At 43.4% G+C, this 15,635-nt stretch overlaps 1 long non-coding RNA gene across 1 annotated transcript in view; it reads right to left on the reverse strand.

Moving 5' to 3' along the window:
- LOC142046342 (uncharacterized) overlaps positions 1-13,929 on the reverse strand; it is a 934,987-nt gene extending 921,058 nt beyond the window's left edge. Inside the window, exon 1 of the long non-coding RNA XR_012655262.1 lies at positions 12,147-13,929. This is a non-coding gene — a long non-coding RNA (uncharacterized LOC142046342). The remainder of the gene's footprint in view (positions 1-12,146) is intronic.
- Between the last annotated feature and the right edge of the window lie 1,706 nt (positions 13,930-15,635).

Genomic DNA, 15,635 nt, shown 5'->3' on the forward strand with positions numbered 1-15,635 from the left:
AGGAAATTCCTCCCGACCCAATATGGCGATCAGCTAAACCCTGAGCAAGGGCAAGATCACCAGCCAGCACCAGAAAGAATTCTCTGCCAGTACTCAGATCCCCATCCATCCACATCCCTCAAAGACCATTGAGCAGACATATCTGCTGATAAATCCAAGATCATTGCCAAATTAAATTCCCATCATACATCCCCTATTAAGCTTGTCAGCTTATCTAAAGCAGATAAGTCTTTGCCCTCACTTCCCTCGGAAGGCTGTTCAGAACTTCACTCCCTAATGGTTAGAAACCTCGTCTAATTCAAGTCTAACTTCCTAATCCATTTGTACCCATTTGTCTTGTGCCACATAGTACTAAACTAAATAATTCTCTCTCCTCCCTAACGTTAATCCCCCTGATATATATAGAGAGCAGCAATCCCCCGCAGCCTTTCGTTGCCAGGCTAACAGCCAAGCTCTTGAGTCTCCTTTCATAAGCAGGTTTCCATCCTCGGATCAATCCAAGTAGCCCGTCTGAACCTGTTCCAGTTTGAATTCATCCTCTAAACATGGGCACCAGAACTGCACAACTCCAGGTGGGGTCTCACCAAGCACCTTATAACGGTACTAACACCTCTTATCCTTGCTGAAAACCTCACCTGATGCACCCTAAACGCATTGCTTTTAACGGCCATACGCATTTGGCGCTCATAGACATCCTGCACAACAATACCCAGGTCCTTTCTCCTCCCGTCGCTTCCAACTGATGCGTCCCCAGTATATCTAAACTTATTAAATCCCTAAGTGCATGACCTTGCACTTTTCACTATATGTTTCTCCTATTATACTTCAGTTACAAGGTGGTCCAGATCTTCTGTATATGTATCCGGTCCTTCTCGTGTGTAGCATACACCCCACGTTGTGTCATCCGCAACTTTATTAGCACTTCCTGCTCTTGTGCCAAGTGTCAGTAATAAAAGGTTAAATAAGACCGTCCCAAACCGATCCTGAGGACTCACTGTAACTCCTTCAGCTGACAGTTCACCTTCAGTACGACCGTGGAGTCTCCCCTTTACCTTCCTACCCACCTTACAATTTCATACATCCCCATCTTTTCCATTTAACTAACGTTGCCCATGTGGACCGGTCAACGCTCTAGAAATCGGTAAATAGATCCCGCATTACCCTTGTCTAAGTTAATCGTCACCTCACAACGAAAGGAGATCAGGTTGTTTGGCACGATCTACCTTTAGTAACCATGTTGCAATTGCGTCCATACCATTGACCTCAATGACCTTATACTTTCTCCTTAAATTTTCCAGACCTTAATACTACAGAATCAAGCAGCGGCTAAGTTACCCGGTCACTTTTTCCCTTCTTGAAGATAGGAACTACGTCGCAACCCAGTCGTCGGTACACCGAGTTTACCGATTGATTAAATTCTCGCACGCTCGCATCATGCGCCAGTTCCTTGAATATCCTTGGATGGAGATTGTCCGGTCCCCGATTTGGTTCCTCATTAACTTTCAGGTTTGGCCGCACTCCATGGGTATTCACCTCCATACCTCGACTCCCGTATCACCCATCCATCATACCTACTCCTCACTAGTCTTATTAAGACGATGCAAAGTACTTGATTTAGATATTGGCCTGCTAGTTATCCTAAACTCATTCCATCCCAGTGAAGCGCCCCTTCTTCTCGTTGTTTTCTCTATAGAGGCTGTAAAACTTACGATTGTTAATCCTGCAGGCCAGTCTACATGGCTTTTAGCCTTCCTCACTTTATCCCTACATATTCTGACCTCACTAAGGTAGCTTCCCTTGCTAATCCCGCCTTTCTTCCACTCCCTTGAATACTAAACTAGGAAATTATATTTTAATTAGGCTTGGAAGGATTAGATTTTTGTCAGTAAATATAGGTAAACCTTAATTTCACTGTATACACATAAACCTATGGAAAATATTTCCATGGACAATAATTGAAATGTAGGCACAGTAAGAAAAGTATTGCTAGATAACTTATTAGAGTTTGATTTCAGCATATTTGTCAACATCATGTCAAAGATAATGTGCTTTAAATAAAACTTTAACTTATTGAATCTCAAAATCTGTCATTAACTAATTGTTTCCTGATACCTCATAATTTCCTGCAACTGTGAACACTTAAATAGGTAAAAATTGAAAAAAATGCTTAAATAAATATTGATACTCTGTCAAAATTATTAAAAAAAATAAAAATTTAATTCTGCCAAGCCTAAATTTAATGTTCATTTTCTTCAGAATGTTAGAGTGAAATATTTTACTTTAATAAACTTAAACACTAACAATTATTAATACTTGTATAAGTAAATACAATTAAATAATATTAATTCTCATAGTTGCAATTTTATAAAAAGCTGTATGTTTAGTTGTGTTTCCCTTGAAAGCTTTAATCCATAAAGAATGGTGATTTGTATGTAGATGGGCAGCCTGCAGCATTTTACACTCTTTTGCTCTAGTTAAAGAAGGTTCATTAAAATAAAATGTACTAAGGCAGACTGGACAGCCCAGAAGACTCTAATGAGGTGCAGGCCCTTTCACTCCGTAGTATAAACATAAGAACGGTCGTACCGGGTCAGACCCAAAGTCCATCTAGCCCAGTATCTGTCTACCGGCAGTGGCCAATACCAGGTTCCCCAGCGGGTGTGAACCTAACAGGCAATGATCAAGTGATCTCTCTCCTACCATCCATTTCTACCATCTGACAAACAGAGGCTAGGGACACCACTCCTTACCCATCCTGGCTAATAGCTATTTATGGACTTAACCACCATGAATAGCCAGGTCTCGGTTAAACGCTGTAGAGCCCGAGCCTCCAACCTCCGCAGAAGGATTCGCCACAGAGTTGACTGTGGCGGCGGAAGAAGAACTTCCGTAGATTGTTTAAACCTGCTGGCCGATAAATTCCAAAAAGTTGTCCCGAGGCTTGGAAGTGGGAAGTAAGTAAATAACTTGTCCTTAGCACGACTGTCTCACACACGCAGAAGTGTGGATACCATCTATCAGGAAGCCCCCCAGCGAACTCGATTATGCGATTTCGGTAGTCGCCCTCGTTGCCAGCGAAAAAGCCAGAAACCTCTTAATCTTCTCTCATATAGTACGCTCCTGCAAACCCCTATCATTTGAGTGCCCTCCGTAGCCTTCGAGGGCAGTTTTATCTTTGTTTTTAGGAGAGGAGATGACAGGTTGTCCAGTATGGTCCAGATGGAGCACCGAAATTAGAGTAAGGGCAAAAAAATGCTCCGTCTTATCGCCTGTTAATTATCAAACATCTGTTTGCTTTTTTGACGCCTCTGACACTGCAGACCAATCCACGATGCTCCCAGATCTTTCAACTGATTTGTTAGCTAAAATAGCCCCATCATATGTATGGATATTGTAGTTTCCAATGTCATGTATACAGTAGCCACATTAAATTTAATTGCATTTGTTGCCTAATCACAAGTTGATTGAATCTTTTTGAAGTTATCAACATCGCGTAGTCTAACAGTCGACCAGTTTAATACATGCAAAACTTGCCACTCACTTAACCCCCTTCCCAATCATTGAAGAATTGAATAGGAGGCCGAGGACGACCTTTGGAAACATCACAGTATCCCCCCAGCGAGAAGTAGACATTAAACCGCACCCTGTGTGTCCGTCTTAACCCAGTCTCAAATTCATGAAAGGAACCTTCCTTATCGCCAGGACAGCTGAATTAACATAAACCCTTGTGTAAGCATCTTGTCCAAAGGCTTCTATCTAGAAATCTAAGGACACTATGTCCATGGATCCCCTTGCCCACATGTTGTGACCCCTTCAAAGAACTCTAATAAGTTAGTAAAACATATTCCCTTTCAGAAACCAGTTGACTTGCCCAAGCATTGTTCTTCTATGTGTCGTGACAATTATTCTTACTATGTTTCAACAATTGCTGGCGAACATTAACTAACAAGTCTGTAAGCCGGGATCACTCAGAGCCTTAAAATATGGGGAATATGCTAACTTCCGTCACTGGATACAGAAGCGATGAAAGGACAGGTTACAAACCCAGTAATAATTCTGCAACTTCACATGAGTCTTTCAGAACTCTTGGGAATGCCATCGTCCCGGGACGTAATGTTAAGTTACAATATCCAAATCCTCCCTAGTGCACTTCAACGTGACTGTTCCTCAACTGTCACCACAAAAACGGCTCAGGTTGGGACCCCTAACACTCGAGCCGTGAAGACGAAGCAAAGAATTCCGTTAGTCTCCACAAGGACTTTATCGCTTTAAGTGCTCCTTTCTATCTCTACACGAGGGGCCCCAGGTGTTGCAGGCTCCGCTGATGTACTTAAAAAACATCTGTTATGACCTTTTGACTTTGCAGCAGCTTCAAACCCTCTTGCTTCGTATACATGTTGACACTGAATGCAGTGTTAGCTCCTTTCTATGCCTCGACTGGATGGACTTCCACTTTATAAGAGTCTGTTGACGCTCACTGCTTCTTCTACATGGTTGTTAAGCCACGGTGGCACTTTTTTAGTTCTTTTACTGTGTTTCTTAATTTGGGGTAAACATTGAAGTTGGGCCTCTATTATGGTGTCTTTAAAAAGTGTCCATGCAGCTTGCTGGGATTTCACACTAGTCACTGTACCTTTTAATTTCTGTTTAACTAACCCCCTCATTTTTGCATAGTTCCCCTTTTTAAAATTAAATGCCACAGTATTGGTCTGTTGAGATGTTTTTCCCATCACAGGGATGTTAAATGTTATTATATTATGGCCACTATTTCCAAGTGCAGGCCAGTCAGCTGTTACTATGGGAAAAGAGCTTGCTAGCCTCACTCGATTAGATTGTAAGCTCTTTAGAACAGGGCCATCTTTTTGTTATGGCTTTGTACAGCACTCAGCACAATGGTTGCCCAGGGCTCCTGGGCACTATGATAATGTTAGTCAGTTCCAAGTGGACAGGTGACCACATCACAGTATAAGCGTCAGTCCAGTTGGCAATGAGAGCTGAATCTTCCACCCCTCACCATAGATGTGGAAGGGCTGTACACAGCAGAACTGATGTCTTTCTGGTGGAAGGGATGGGAAGTTAGGAGGTTGTGCAGACAAGTCTATCAGCAGCGAAGGCCTGCAGCTGAGCTTGGGCCTTGCTAGCTCAGTTGCCAGGCAGACTTATGATCACAGGTGAGCTACACAAAACCACCTGACTGTCTGAGGGGACCCAGCAGGAATGTTCTTATGCCCAGCAGCAGCAGCAGGTCCACGCTTATGTCTGCAGCTGTGATTGCTCCCACCTTGTTCCAAGCCTTGCTCCAGCACTACTCTATTCTGCTCAGTTCCTGACTCCAGCTCCAAGCCTTGACTCTCACTCCTGGTTCCTGACTCTGGCTTTGACCATTATCCCAGACTGCCACTGTCCCGGGCAGGATCACGTCTCCACAGGAAATCCTTGCACCTTATCACAGAAGAATGTTTTGAGGATGGGGCAGGAGTAGATCCAGTGGCCAGCCATATTGGCAGGGACATGACAAAGGCACAAAAAGCCACAAGGGTTGCTGATATTAAAACCTGAAAGCAGAATAAAGCCACAAAGTAGAAGTGAATACTGTTCAACGGAGCATAACGCACAGTGTTTATTTTGAATTAATGCTGCTTGCTTGACCTCAAACTGCATTTTAATATTTAAATTGTTTGACACTTAAATTATTAAAACTAAATGTCCTGGAGCTAACACACTAACTAGTCCAAATTCTAGCCTTAGACAAGAGTTAAAGTGATGGGAAGAAAGGGTGCAGCACATCTGCTAAATACAGAGTGAGAGCTTCCCCCTCCTCTCTGTCTCTGGGGCTTGGTGAAGCTCCTCAAGAGTTCCCCTTGTTTCCATATTCACTAGCCAGTGAAATGGGGACTCCTTACGTGGGAAAATCAAAGTGGGATCATAATGGAGAGCGGGTGCCTGGCTGCAGACTTTATGGTGCTCTAAGGCTTCCTTTCAGCGCTGGCACTTAAGTGAAGAAGAATTAGTCAAGCTGGAAGTATCCCATCTGCCTCTTCTCTTTTCTAGAACAATCTCTTGCTAGATCCCTTTCTGTCTTCCTTCCAGGGAAAAGAAATGCTGTGCTCCAGGCTCCCCCTCCCTGAGTCAATCCAGGAGAAGCAGAACATTCCAGCCCATTCCCTCTCCCCTTCTGGCACTCCCCAGTGGGGTGTCTGGTTGTGAGATGGTGGCTGAGAGATTGGGGATGTTATCCTAAACAGCTACACACATGCATGTGTGTGTGTGAGAGAGAGTGAGAGATACCCTCACGCACTTTTGTGTGGCTGGCTCTGAGCCTGCTTGGGAATATGGATTCCTTTCAGAAACATTTATTCCCTCATTCCCATTCTCCTCCCTGTGCCGTGTCTCATCACACAAGATGATAAAGGAGGGGGGAGAGATAGCTCAGTGGTTTGAGCATTGGCCTGCTAAACCCAGAGTTGTGAGTTCAATCCTTGAGGGGGCCATTTGGGGATTGGTCCTGCTTTGAGCAGGGGGTTGGACTAGATGATCTCTTGAGATCCCTTCCAATCTTAATATTCTATGATGCAATGGCAATTTACCACATAACATCAACACCTGGGACAGCTGTATGTTACCATAGAAGTGGGGAACCCCCACTCTTATTTTTATCCACTTTAGCCACTGGCCGTAGGGCATTTCATTTAGCTCAATTTATACAGTGATTTTTTTGACACATCTCTTTAGTATACTTAGAAATACTGGAGCTGAGAACTAATGTTTTCTCTTTCCAGAGCTGTACCTGAGCTTTCAGGGGAGGGGTGAGCTTCCATTCTGTGATGTGACACAGTTCCTGGGTTAAGATAAGGTCTCAGCAAAACAGAAGGAAAATGGATCTTATGAAAAATGGCAGCAGTAAACTAGTGGTTTCAAATTTAGATTTTAGTCCTTTTCCTGCAATAAGAATTTGTGGAAATTTCATGCAGCAGGAGATTAACCAGTCAATAATAGAATACCATTTGAACCACAATGGTAGCATTTATTGTCTCCTTGTGGATTAAATTATCCCATTAGAGTTTCCTTTTGCCTCAGCCAGTTCTAATAAGGCTTGACCGTCGCTTATCAGCCCCTAATCTTCTAAATGAGTGAGAACTGCAGCTGGATTACAATAGCCTTTGGGGCACAATATTAACCTCCGACAGCTATGAAGACCCATCCTTGAAATTATGCTTATTAGGTTTTCTTGTTCATTACTATTTATTTCACCTCAAAATTCACTAATAAGATCAGTTCAGCATTAATAATAAAGTGTTATTAGAACAGATAAACTGGACAACCAGTCCCTGTGAATAATTCATTTCTCAAGAAATGGGCTTTTTCTGGCATAATGTGTCATTACAATGTGAACACTTCCAGCTCTTTCTACTTTGAACTTCCTGGTTCTATTGGTTTGTTTTGGTTTGTTTGTTTTTATTTCCTCAAGAGGTGACAATGGTTCAAAATGTGTCTGAGCAAAGAAAATATTTTCAGAGTAACTGAAAGTGATTTTTATATACAGCATCTGTGAGTTAACTAATTAGAACAAAAATGTTGGGAGAGAACTGCCACTCCAGTAATGAGTAAGAGTGCTGTTTTTCAGACAGAACACTAGTGTCTTCAGAATTATATATATTTTCCAACTGTATGGGAAAAAATTATCCATTTTAATTTAAAAAATCCAGCTCCTGAATTGTGAGGGCAGTGGGGAAAAGACGGATTCATTTGGATAAAATGCTATTAAATTGCCTGTATACTATCCTGTCAGACAAATATCGACCCCATCCCATGGGAGAAATTGATTTTCTTGCAGAAAGCTCTGCTCTTCCTGTAGCATATTGCTTTAGTGCAGTGCTCTGGTAATCACATAGCACTTTCACCTTCTCTTTCTTTCATTTTTTGTTCTGAAGGATTGAATGAGAGACACAAAGTGTTTTGGTTGCTGTATTTGTTATTATACTATCTTCTGTACTTAGTTGTGTGATAACAACGTAACTTATATTCTGTTAAAATGAAAATACTTTATTTTAAATAAACATGTCCAATTTCTTTAAGTGGGGGATAAATAAGGCTTTCAGAGGGAAGCATCTTACTCTATTCTGATCTACTATATCCACTCAGGATGATTCAGCAAGGGGCAATCAAGTGCAGCTGAAGACCTTTCCATTTGAGACAAAGCTGCTCTGCATACATCTTATCCTACTCGTATATATAGTGCTTTTATATAGATCTCAAACACTTTACCAAGAGGTCTATAGCAATCTCTTCATTTTACAAATGGGGAAACTGAGGCAAGGAGAGGCAAAATTATTTGCCCCAGGTCACCCAGCAGGCCAGTGGCAGCACCGGGAATAGAACCCAGGTGTCCTGAGTTCCAGTCCAGTGTTCTATTCACAAATATCCAAAACTAGGGGAACAAGCATAACAGAAGTTCTGGAAAGTTAAAGATTATGGGATGAAGAATTTTTGCATAAATACCACTTTTTAAACTCACTTATAATATTATTTTTTTAAAAATCTACATTCATGTAACACTAAACTTACAGAAGTAAGCTTTCAAAGGTCAGGAAATGCCACAGTTAAAGCTGAATGTGATTCTTGTCTCATGTATACAAATAACTTCCTTTAATGATATGATCACATATTATATCTCAGGTAATATAATACAAAAATACAATTCTTTGTCTAACACCTTAGTTACACAAATGTAGCATCCTGTAATGCTTTTGTCATTGTACACTTATATTGGACTAGTCTAATAATAAAATTAACATATCTCTACTGACTTATTGGACCTTGAGCCTTCCTGATGTTTGAGTACTTACCTGTATAACAGTATGGGCTAGATCTTTGGCTGCTTCCTGGCAGCTTACTAGGCTACTTCCATATATCCCCTTCACAAGGGAATCACTGGGTGACATAAAGCTACCATAGAGGCACCTACTCCACCCCATCTTTGCAGTGACTGGCTCATTCCTATCTCCAAGCTGTGCCCAATTTTCACTGGATGCAGCTCATGGGTTGATTGGTTTTAATGGAAGGATGGCAAAGGAGGTAAACTCCAAAAGAAGGAGCTTTCATTGGGCTTCTGATGTTAGGTTTTAATCCACAAACACCAATAAAACACCCTATACAAAAAAAATCAGTGTGTCTACAAAAACATTGGAAAAACACCGGAAATGGTGACTTGTATTTAAAGGCTTGTCTACACAGAACAGGAATGCGCACTAGGGAATGTGATTGCCGAAGCTCACATTAATTGGTGTGTGTAAACCCTGCTGGTGTGTGTTAAAGGTTCCTTAGTACACTTTAATGTTGTGCTGTTTGAAACAGTAGTATGTTAAAGTGCACTAGGAAACAGTACGAAGAGAGTACTCTGTCATAAACAGATAGCTAAGGGTTAATGTTTCTTTCATCTGTAAAGGGTTAACAAAGGGAACCAGACACCTGACCAGAGGACCAATCAGGAAACTGGATTTTTCAAAGGTCAGGGAGGGAATGTTTGGGTCTGTGTCTTTTGTCTGTCTCTCGGCTATGAGAGGGATCTTTCTATCTTCAAGCTTCTAATCTTCTGTTTCCTAGTTGTAAGTACAGGTATAAGACAATATAGGTTTTTATATTGTTTTTGTATTTACATGTGTGTAGTTGCTGGAATGTTTAAATTGTATTTCTTTTTTGAATAAGGTTGTTTATTCACTTTTGTTCCTTTAAGAAAATTGACCCTGTATGTCAACTTGAACAGAGACTATGTTTATGTGTTTTTCTCTTTTATATAAGCTTTCTTTTAAGACCTGTTTGAGTTTCTTGGATAGGCTAAGGAATGAAGGAAGGGAATTTTTGTGTTAGATCTACGGAGGGGCTCTGAACGCCTCAGGGAAGAAGAGGGAGGGGAGAGCTACTTAATCTCTCGGGCTTGTGTTTAAGACTTGAAGCTGTATCTCCGGGAAGCTGGGAGGGGTAAAGAGGGAGCAAGAGGAAGAGGTTATTTCCCTTTGTTGTAAGACTCAGGGCATCTGAGTCTTGGGGTTCCCCAGGGAATGTTTTGGGGAGACCCGAGGGAGTCAGGCCCTGGAAATTCCTGGCTGGTGGCAGCGATATTAGATCTAAGCTGGTAATTAAGCTTAGAGGGTTCATGCTAGCTTCTCAGTTTATGCACGCTAAGGTTCAAATCTGAGTAGGAAGCTATGACATACTCATTACAATATATAAAAAGAACCTCAAACTCCCAATTTTGGACATCCACATAAAACTCAAAAATGGCTACAAGCACCCCAAAATTTAATTAATAAAGCTCTAGGCTTCCATTTCCAGAGCTCTGAAGCAATGGTGATCTGTAAAAACTGGCAAACAGTGGGCCTGATTCTCCACTGTCTTGCACCTGGTGAAGTCATTTACATCTGTGCTCAGTGGATGTAAAATGCTACCATATCAAAATGGCAGTTCTGTGTGCCCACTTTGTACTCCCTTCCACAGGTGTAAACAACTACAAATGGTGCAAAGCAGTGGTGAACCAGGCCCAATGTGTAAAGTCCATAATTTGGAACTATTTAGGTACACGCCATTAGAAGGCAGCTACCCTATTTCAAACTCAACACAATCAAGGTGTCCTTCACCAAGACCAACAAACCCTCCTTGAGTAGCTAATGTGAGGCAGGGATAAAGCAGCTTCCTACCCAGGCAGCTACCCCAGGGTGGAGTAAAGTAGGTAGGTGGAAGCAGTGGATGGGGATGGCATTGTTCTACTGGAGAGGAAGGAGGGTTGTGTTGCTGCAGTAAGAAGGGTGGAGGAGGGCTGGACTGGTGGAGCCAGGTTAGGAGAGAGGGAGAAGATCAGAGTGGAGGATGCTGTGCCAGGGAAAGTGTTGAGAGGTTGCAGCAGGAGGGAGAAGCCTCTTTTTGGCTGTGAAATCACCTACCTCTACCTCAGGTGGGGTCAGAATTCACCAACCACAACAGAAGAACTAGGAAAAAACTCTAGGAACACAAACTCCTGCAGCTCCCAGACTCCTGTGCTGATAACACTCAACTTCATGTTTTCAGTTTGGTTGAACAACTTACCCAGCATCTAATGGTGATCGGGGCTCCTGTGCAGGATAAAAGCTACTATGCAGATAGCTGGCTGAGATTAACCCTAGAGGAAAGTGAAGTCACATTGGTAGGGTGTGGGGATCAAATGGAAGAAATTATATCTGAACCCCCAAATGAGGAATTCTGCCCGTCATTTGTTGCTCAGGTTCACATCCTTCCGGTCTTGGTAGATCCACAACTGTTTCTGGGGCACCTAAAAGCCCAATATACAGACCTACTTAAATTCCTGCTTCAGTTTCAATAGGGTATGTTAGTCTTCTTCCGTATAATATTATAGTGCACTATTGATACTAAAATTAAATAGCTATGACAGTTACAACATGGTGCTTGAGGATGCTGTGTAACAAAAACAAAATCAACATGCAATAAAATACAGTCATTAAAATATATATTGCTGTTCAATCCAAATGAGGGGGAATTCAGCGTAAAAAACATGGAGGAGTTGAGGTTAGGGGAGTGTGGAAGTTAATAAATTAGGGGTTTAAAAATTGATCTTTTTCCCTTAAAAAGTGGCTGAATTTTTGAGGGGGCAGATGGGATTCCATACAATTTGTAAAGCACTTTGGGAGCCTTTAAGATGAATAGATAAAGGTTACATATTATTATTATTATTATCATTCTGAAGTTAGGCAGTAACATTATTTCATAGAATTCAGGGAACTTGTGACAACGTAATGGTCTCCCCATGAGCTGGTGTGTCTCTATTCAGGGAAGCACTTTAACACATAGGGAATATCTACACAGCAAAGAAAAACCTCCAACTGGCCTAGGAGGCCAATGATGGACATATTCCTGGTAGTTTCGTCACATGATATAATATTTAATTATAGATTAAGCTTTAATTCCCAGAGACTCTAGGGCAATCCTGGAGGTTTGGCAACCCAAGGCTGGCCAGTGCTAGCAGACTTCGGCTCGGGCTTAAGGTCTGTTTCATGGCTGTGTAGTCTTCTGGGCTCAGGATGGAGCCCGGGCTCTAGTACCCTGAGAGGTGGGAGGGTCTCAGACCTCAGGCTCCTGCTGAGGCAGGAAGTCTACACAGCAATGACACAGACCTGCAGCCTGAGCCCTGTGAGCCTGATTCAGTTGCCACAGGCCAGCCAGGGGGTTTTCTTTGTTCTGTAGATATACCCATACCTCACTTTGAAGAATATACTTAAGTTCCATTGAAGCCATGAGATTTAAAGTTAAGCATACATCTCAGTGATTTTCTTAATACAGCTGCTTTCCTGAATGAGGGTTACTTTTAATTTGTTTGCAGCACAGTAAGTGTAACTCCCCTTCTGCCACTCATTCAGCTTCTCCTCATCCAAGCTTTCCTGAAGCCTGATCCAAGAACTTAGCAATTATTTTATGTATTTGATTCCTTTAACCAATTTTAACTCTCACCTTTTTCTTTCTCTTTCTTTCTTTCTTTCTTTCTTTTTCAATAAATCTTTAGATATTAGATAGTAAAGGATTGGCAACAGCATGCTTATTGGGTAAGGTCTGAGTTATATATTGACCTGGGTATGTGGCTGGTCGTTTGGATCAGAAGAACCTTTTGTTTGATGAAACTGCTTTTAAATAACCACTCATCACTAAGTCTAGTGTCTGGGTGTTGAATGCAGGATTGGAATACCTAAGGAGGCTGCATTTCTGATTTCTTGTTAGCCAGTGCAGTGAGACAGAAGTTTACTTTTGTTGCTGGTTTGGTATATCTCATGAAAGAATAACCACCAGTTTGGGGGGTTGTAACAAAGTGGAAATGTTCATAACGATTTCTCTGAATATTGTGTGGGTACCTCAGTTTCCCCTATGCAGTTCCTAAATATCTACGTGACGGGAGAAAGGGGTGTAATTGTTGCAGAGCAAAGGGCCAGTGTATATAAATGGCTAACACTCTGTCTCCTGACAACTGATGGTCTAGGCCCTTCCCCCCTGCAAGGTGATAACTAAAGGTATTGGAGAACAAAGGAATCAGGTGACCTCCTGGCCCGGGAAAGGGACAAAGCCCAGAGGAGGACGGGCTAGAAAGTGAGTCAGTTTGGAGCTGGCTGGGGACGTGGAGTGAAGTGCAGATGTGGTTGTCTGGCTCACTGCTCCCCAAAATGGACCCGGCTGAGGGGTCCTGTTCTCTGTACCTACAAGCTCTGTTTTAGATCATGTTCCAGTCATCTAACAAACCTCTGTTTTACTGCCTGGCTAAGAGTCATGTCTGACTGCGAAGTTGGGGTGCAGGACTCTCTGGCTTCCCCAGGACCCCGCCTGGGCGGACTCGCTGTGGGAAGCGCACGAAGGGGCAGAGGATGCTAAATGCTACAAGGTCAGACCCAGGAAGGTGGAAGCTATGTTAGCTTCTTGCCCTGAAGACAGGCTGCTCACAGAGAGGAGACTTCACCAGGGTCCTGACTGGCTTCATAGGGAGCAGTTCCAGAGCATCGCCCGGGGGCTTTGTGACAAGGGTGTGTCTGCCGTCTTTCTCAGCAGCTTGTCCTGAATTTGGTATTCTCAGTTGTGACCCAGAGGCACGGTGTCACAGGTGCACAGGGCTTCTTCCCCCAAACTAGTTATGTGACCTCAGCACTTCCCACACTGGCAAGAAGCTGCTGGGGAGGGAATACTGGTGCCCTGAGACAGAGATCACCTGTGCTAAGTGCCTGTAGCATCAGAGACCTAACTCCTCCTAGACTATAGGAGGAGGGAATCAGGAGTGAGGATCTTATCCCCTAAGTTTGGGGTGGGGAGAGGAAATGATGGTAGCCTAGTGAGAATTCCTGGTAAATCCCCTCCCTTTGGGATTCAGAGTGGACATGAAGTAAAGATCTCACACACACACACACACACACAATTCTTTCTGATATAAGTCTCTCCCCTCCCCACCCACACTCCACTGGATGTGAGGATGACCAGGAAGAAAAGCTCTGTAAGATTTATGGAGGGAAGGGTGACCAACCAACAGCATGGGAAGAAAGCAAGAGTATGGAAATATATGTATGTGGAGGACAAGATTGTGGGAATATGTATGCGGGGTTCGGGGGGATAAGAATAGGGGAGTATATGTATGAGGTGGGCAGAAATTTGGGGGGAGGCAGTGAGAAGGTCTGTATGAGTGAGGCAGGAATGAGCGGGGCAGTGAGCCAGTGTGAATGATGGGTTAAAGGTTAGGGAAGTGAGTTGACTGAGGTAAGACTTTCCCCTCCACAAGAGAAAATGTGTCCTTCTGGGCTGTTCTTAGATGTCTTACAAAAACGTGTAGGAGTAGTTTTAATCTTTTAGTGACAAAACTGATGTTTCCTAAGTTTTGAGTGGAGTGCCTAGGTACTATGCACATTGGAAATAAATGATAGACAGATAAAAATATAGATACACTTATGTTAGATACTGAATTGCTTGCAACAGGGTCTGACTTTCATGGCTATTTCATGTCAACACTTAAATAGATCTGAATTCTTTCAGCTAGGGCATTAGTTATATTATGATTTAATATTGCATCACAATGGGAATTACAGTTTGATGTTACATTGGTATTGTGGTATACTGTACTGATGCAGAATCACATCAGGATAATGTCTGGCAGCTGTTATATCTCCTGATGACATCATTACACTATAATATTTTCTTGTATGGCAACTGAAGGAAGACAGCCCTAGTAATTGAACTCAGTGTAGTAAAGTGACTATAAGAAACCGACGATCCTCCCTGAGTTAGCTGTTCCTATGTTTTAAATTTGTAATCCTGACTGTAAATATACTGTGATGTCATAGGCTCCTGCTTCCCCATACTAGGTGGGCACAATCCAAAGGGGAGGACACCTGACCACCCCACATGTCTCTTCTGCCCAGGGACATCCCCCTACCCTGCCCTGCAGCCAGCCTGGGACCGCAGTGCTCTCCCTGACCCACTAGAGTTACCTGCACAGGGAGGGGAGGGTTCTGTCCTTCTCCTACTGTACCTGCCCCAGGCATGTTCAGCTGCTCTCAATGGCAGCTGGGTCCAGGTCAGGAATGGAATGGAGCCGCTTGTCACATGGCTGAAGCTGGCTGCTCCAGGTCACTGCTCTGTGGAGCGCAGCAGCTGCCTGAGAGAGCCCAGCTGGGGAGGTGGCAGTGGTGGCAGGCCACCCCCCGCCCGGTCCCAGATCCTGGGGACAGGGACTGAGCGAATTGGAAACATGCTGGGGGATAGAGGGGATGCCGGATTACTCGGCCCCTATCCCTGGCAGTCAGGTCTGAGTAGGGGAGGAAAGCAGCATGCTGCCACTGCCATCACCTTCTCAGTCAGGCTCTTGCAAGCAGCCACCGCGCTGCAAAGAGCACTGACCTGGAGTGGCTGGTGTGAGAAGTGGCTAGTCCTGCCCCTTCTTCCCTGCCCGGCCCAGCTGCCAGGGACAGGGGCGGGCAGGTGCAGTGGGAGAAAGACAAAGCACCTCTCCCTCCCCCCAGCAGGCCAAGCAGAAATCTGGGGGCACCTACATTTCTGAGAGTATTTCAGAAAGTCATAAAGCTCCACCAGGGGCAAAAAAGCCTTTGGTGGATGCATTCCATACC

The sequence above is a fragment of the Chelonoidis abingdonii genome, chromosome 2 (assembly GCF_003597395.2).
Source record: "Chelonoidis abingdonii isolate Lonesome George chromosome 2, CheloAbing_2.0, whole genome shotgun sequence".
Lineage (NCBI taxonomy): Eukaryota > Metazoa > Chordata > Testudines > Testudinidae > Chelonoidis > Chelonoidis abingdonii.